This window comes from Elephantulus edwardii, unplaced genomic scaffold (assembly GCF_000299155.1).
Source record: "Elephantulus edwardii isolate Elephantulus edwardi_28Jun2011 unplaced genomic scaffold, EleEdw1.0 scaffold00151, whole genome shotgun sequence".
Taxonomy (NCBI): Eukaryota; Metazoa; Chordata; class Mammalia; order Macroscelidea; family Macroscelididae; genus Elephantulus; species Elephantulus edwardii.
In genome coordinates this window covers 2,421,134-2,427,527 of record NW_006399901.1, presented here as the reverse complement: position 1 = coordinate 2,427,527, position 6,394 = coordinate 2,421,134, and positions in this window count along the sequence as shown.

The following is a 6,394-nucleotide window of genomic DNA, read 5'->3' as shown; positions in this document are numbered from 1 at the left end:
CTCCCTCATTGGCTTCAATGCAGTATACATAATTTATTGGTACAATCCCCCCCCACACCTCTCCAAACCCCACCCCCTACCCCCAAATATAATCCACTCTGTGGAACATGAATTTTTAGGGGCTAAAGTAAAGGATGCTCAGTACCTTGAGTCTCCCAGCTTCACTGTTACTGGTAGACATGTAAGAACAGAAGAGGCAAAGAGAACTGCAAACAAGGAGTGTGCACAGTGGAGACTCAGTGGGAGCAGGAGGCAGAAGCTTAAGACGCAGATTTAGATACCCTGGGCAACTGAAGGAAATTTTAAGAAAAGGGAACACCCTTTCCAAACAAGTAGAAGAAAGAGTTACTTAAGAGGAGGGGTAACCCACCACTTCAGGTTTTTGTTTGTTTTATGGTGAGAAAAATTTCTATTTAGAATTAGCTAGCTAGACTCAGTTTAGATGATCCCAGTTTTGTTGGCAACATCCAAAGCATCATAGTCAGGAGCAAGTCGAACATAGGCCTTCTTCTCTCCATCAGGCCTAATCAAAGTGTTGACCTTGGCCACATCAGTGTCATAGAGCTTCTTCACAGCTTGTTTAATTTGGTGCTTGTCGGCCTTGACATCCACAATGAACACAAGTGTGTTGTTATCTTCTGTCTTCTCAGTGGTCAGGGGAAATTTGTTTCTCCTGGGGGCGCTCTTCCGGGGGGTATTTGGGTATTTTGGGTATTTTTTTTTGGCTGTGGATGCCCTTCAGGACGCCTTCTTGGCCTTTAACACCTTTGCTTTGGCTTCAGTTTTGGGAAGGGCAGGGGCTTCCTTCTTCGCTTTCGGCGCCATCTTCCGTTAAGTCTGTTCTGAATCATAAGTACCCACTGGGAGTTGCCCCATGGAATTAGGGAGCTCTGGTGGCCTAGTAAAAAGCTGTGCTGCTGTACCAAAGGCACATGGTTCAAATCCACCAGCTGCTCCGCAGGGAAAAAAAAGTAGGCAACTCCTTTGTGATTCAGCTGCCCCTGAAAACCTGCTGGAGGGTCAACTATGAGTCAGTTCTACAGTACCCAACAACATAGCCTTTACAGAAGCAGACTGCCACATCTTTGCCCCATCAACTGGTGTTTGGCTGGCAGCCAAGTGCTTAATCACTGCGCTACTGGAAAGTCTGAAAAGTGGCAAAAGGGAGGGGGACCCTAAAGAGTGATGGTTAACATGTCCAGTAGACTACAGCAACACTCTGAACAACAGATCTGACCTTTGCCCTGCCCTGTGTGATTGTCTCAAGTCTTTGCCATCCTCAATCCATGATCGTACTCCCTGTGCCAATCCATTTCATTGAGGGTTTTCATTCTCCCTACCTTTTCTGGTACAATGTCTTTTGAAGTTATGTGACACAAAGTTTTAGCATCGTTGCCTCTAAGGAGCCTCCTGGTTGTACTTCCTCCAAGACAGATACATTCCTTTGGCAGTCCATGGAATGTACTCAGGGAGCTCTGGTGGCTAAGTGGTAAGGAGTTGCACTGCCAGCCCAAAGTCAAGTGGTTCAAATCCATCCACTGTTGTTGGAAAAAGTCTCTTCTCCTGGGTCATTAACTGTCTCGGAAAATCCACGGGTGGGCCAACTGTGGATCATTTCTGACTTGATAGTACTGAACAATACTCTTTCTGAAGGACCTTTGTTGTTGTTGTGTAGCATCGAGTTGGAACCAACCCAGAGCTGACTCTCCAGTGGATTTTCAGAGACATTTAATCACACAATAGGAGAGTGCTCAAAGATATTCAATACTCCTCACCAGCACAATTCAGAGGCATTCTTTATTCTTTATTTATTGTCCAATTTTCATAACAAGCAGATGAAAAAATGTGGTTTGGATCAGGCACACCTTAGTCTTTAAACTGGCATCCTTGCTCTGTAGTACTTTATGGAGGTTCTTGACAGCAAATTTCCCCAGTGCAACACTTTAAATTTCTTGACTGCTGCTGCTATGCATGTTGCTTATGAATCCAAGTATAATGATGTTGCCTGGTGGTCCAGTGGTAAGTAAGGATTTTTGTTTTCTTGTGTTGAGATATAACCCATATCGAAGGCTGTTGTCATAAGTGTTTCAGGTCTTCACATTCTTCAAGAAAGGTTGTGGCACCAGCATAATGTGGGTTGTTGATGAGTCTTCCTCTAATCTTGATGCCACATTCTTCTTCATGTATTCTAACTTCTCAAAAGCACAAAATTACCAGAGAGCTAACTGTTGAGTCAGAACTAACTCCTCGCTGACCTTCCAGTGGGTTTTCAGAGGCAGCAAATGGCCATTTTTCTCACTCGCAGCTGGTGGATTTAAACCGCCTACCTTTGGGTTGGCAGCGCAGCTCCTTACCCACTGAGCTTAGTCACTATACTACACTGTACTTTCCAATTTGAAAAGTTTTCTGTAAAACAACATCTGCTTCAACTTGTAGGTGGCAGCATCCAATCTCGTGTAGTGTGTGTCTCCTGAGTGTTGTAGCTCTGTGTTTCATTTTCCTTCAGAAATATCACTATGAAGTACATCCTGCCTCCCAAACAGCAAAACTGATGCCAGTGATACCAGCAGCAGGAGGCAAAGGGGATGTTGTCAATTTGGGAATGAGACAAAAGGTTATCCAACAACAGGGCGGCAGAACATCAGTGGGCGCCATCGCTCATGACCTAGGCCCATCGCACTCCAGAATCACAACAATCCTCAGGACAAAGAAAAAATTCTCCAGATTGTTAAAGGATCAGCTCCAAGCTACAAGACAAATGCAAAGAAAAAATGCTGAGCAACTGTATCAGATAAGGGCTCTGGAGGTGTAGTTACACAGTGAATTGTACTGCTAATGCAAAAGCTAATCTTTCTGGTGGTTCAAATCCTCTAGACCCTCCATGGGCCAAAGATGGGCAAACTCCTCCCATGCGATTTACAGCCTTTGAAAAAGCGCTGAAGGACCCAGCTATGAGTTCCAACTTGATGGCAATAAGCGAGTGGAGTGAAGCCAGTAACAAGGAGCTCTGGTGGCCTAGTGCCTAGTGCATCAGGTTACTAAGCAAAAGGTTGCCAGTTTGAATCTATCAGCTAAGATGGGCAGTCTCTTCCTGTAACTATTTACGACCTTGAAAACTCAAAGGAGGGTCCGTATGAGTTGAAATCAGTGAAATGAAAGTGGGTTTTGGTTTTGTTAACCCAGTAACCAAGATGTCTATTATGACGCCTCACTTCACAACATCTTGCATTTATGATCATAGTGGGGGTGGGGAAGCACCTCTCATCCAACTATTTTGCACATTAATGAGTTTGTGGGCATGGTGACAATGGTGGTGTGGCTGTCCTCTCAAGGAGGGTCACCAGGCAGCCTCCAGGAAGCAGGGCCAGGCTCACCAGCACCCTCCACAGCACGTCCAGCTGCTGCCCCTGACAGTGGCTTCTAAGCCAATACAGGCAGTTGGAAGCCAGCGAGGTTCTGGAATCTTGGCTCCTGTGCAGCCTAAGGCTCAGAAGCTCAAAGTTGCTGTGAGTTGAGAAGGGATGAAAGAAACTATTTTGGAGAAGGTGTTAGGGAGGAATTCCTGGGAGCTTAGTGACATCCCAAATGAGTAGGCCTGCAAATGAATAGGCCTGTAACCCCCACCGGTGCCCTCTGAGGAAGCGCTTGGTGATTTGGCAAACCCGGAGGATGGAGCAGGTTTTTGGATCAGAACCACTGGATTGCCAGGGGTGGGAGAGAAACTCTGGACATGGAGTCATAAGGAAAACTCTGATCCAGCATTTGAGGAAGTTGAGGTTAAGCTGGGGGTCATTTCATCACAGTCTAACTTGATCCAGCTTTGTTTCCTCCAAACCACTCTCTCGGAGGGGAATTTAAAAAAGTCCATAATAAGACTCGCCACACTGATGAGCATGTTAGTCAATCTTAGATATTATTTCTGTGACCATATTTTCTAAATGAAAAATGTGGACAAACGAGTGGCCTAGAAACAGAAGGGAGCGAGCCTCTGCGTCGCATTAAGGCGGGTTTTCTCTTAACGACGTGGTCTTTGGAACTGAACCATGTCGATGAGCGAGGCGTGGGTGTGTACATACACTACGCCTGGCAGCACCCTTGCTTTGTACACAAGAGCGTGAGATATACGTGCTGCCTGTGGGAGGCTGTTGCATTTGCTACGTGCCATTCAATCCAGATTATAAACAAATCTGTCTTGGAAGAATTGCAGCCAGAATGTTCCTTTAAAGTGAGGATGGTGAGACTTCCGTCTCACATACTTTGGGCGTGTTACCAGGAAGGTCTGTCCCTGGAGAATGACTCTGTGTTTGGTAAAACAGGGTCAAGGTAAAAGAGGAAGACTTTGAGTGAGATTGATGGACGAAGTGACTGCAGACATGGGCTCAAGCACATATTATAAGGTTAGTGTTGGAGCCATAAATGCAGTCGGCTGTGGCCAGAACAGGAAAGACTGTGTAACAGGACTGAACAGTTCTGACTGTACCAGAACTGTGTTTGGCCCCTTGGCGCCACCAGGATGAGGCCTGCACAATTCAATAGGCAAAAACCACCAAAAAAGTTAGGCAGCCATGCCTTTAAATCTCCTCTCTGCCTTTAAAAATCTATTAGAGGATTAGCTATGGGTGGCTTTAGATTTGACAGTGCACAACAATGAAAGTAGTTCCCAGCGGGTTCCCCAAGGCAGCGATTATGCATCCCTGCCTCTGGCAGAGCTGAAGGGGACCCCGGAGCACCTGGCAGAGGCAGGGATACCTCAGAGAGCTTTGCTTGACACCAAGAAACCGGGCTCATGTGGTTCCAGAGACATTTTACTGCTGGTAGCCAAGACTGAGCTGGATGTGGGTGATTTGGTGGTGGGGCAGCCCTGTGGTAAGGAACAGCATCTTCGAGCTGAGCCACTTTTTACGTTTCTCCAGCCTTGCCTTTCTTGGCTGTGAAGAAGGCGTGGCAGGACTACCTTGGTAGGGATTGAGTTCTTGTACCTCAAGTGAAGAGGGCCAGCGAAAAGAAGGGGACCCTCAACTCAACAGAGTTGCAGCAGGGGACTCGGACATAGCAATGGCTGTGAGGATGAGGGACGACCCGGCAGTGCTTCGTTCGACTGGACACAGCGTTGTTTTAAGTTGGAACTGATTCGACAGCGTCTAACTGAAATCTACTTTTACTTCATGTTGTTACAGAACTCCAAGTTGGAACCGACCCATAGCGGACCCTCCAGTGGATTTTCAGAGGCAGTAAATAAATTACTGGCCATGCATCTGCAAGTTGTAAAATGAATAAGGATGGCAGAAGAAGAAACGGTGTCTTTGAGTTGTAGTGTTGCGAACTGCCGAAAGAACAAATAAATATGCCTTGGAGAAAGTGCCACCAAGTTGCTCCTTAAAGTCAAGGATGGTGAAACTCAATCTCACATTCACTGGGCTTATTGTTAGAGAAGGGACCAGTCGTTAGAAATGGACATCATGTTTGAGAAGGTTGAGGGTCAGAGAAAGAGAGGAGGACCTGCAGGGAAGTGGGTTAACACAGTGACTCTAACAATGGGGTCAAGCATATCAGAGATGGTGGGGATAGTACAGGACACAGCAAGGTTCAGAGCTGGTGTTCATAGAGGTGCTATGAGTTGTACTCAATGATACAACACCAACAGGTTCCCCGTGGTGGCTGTGGCACAGTCCCATGCTCTGTTGTTATTGTTAGGTGATGTAGAGTTGACCAGGAGTCATAGCAGCCCTGAGCCTCGTCTTACACCCTCACCATTCCTGACATATTCAAGCCCATTGCTCCAGCATCTGTGTCAATCCATCTCGTTAGTGTCCTCTCTTTTACTGACCTTCCACCCTTTCGGGGGCCGCCAATTCAAAACCAACTCCACCGAAGCATTCCTCCACTGGAATACCCAGGCTCTCACCCAGGTATTCTTCAAAGCACCCCACCACAACCACCATGTGTGCATTTATTTTTTTCATATTCCCAAGGACTTCACAGATGACAACCTTCAGTCCTATCCTGTTCCTAACAACCTTACCCTAATAGTAAACATTTTCTACATATTCATTCCATTTATCCTCCCTGTTGCCCATTGAAGTAGGGACTCTTTATAATTGGCACCTTGCCCTTCTCTGCAGCCACCCAAGGTGCATGGAGGGTTTGAACTCAGCAGTCAATGTCCAGAGTTGCTCCCATAATCATCATCCAGCACCGTGGACCACCATGGACTATCCTGTTCAGCTGGGGTTCCCACCCCAGTCTCCTTGAAGTTATTATTTTTTAAAAAATGGAACACTTCATGAATTTGTGTGTCATCTTTGCACAGGGGCCGTGCTACTCTTTTCTGTGTTGTTGTTGTTGTTATGTGCCATCGAGTTGCTTGCGACTCATAGCGACCCTATGTACAAGA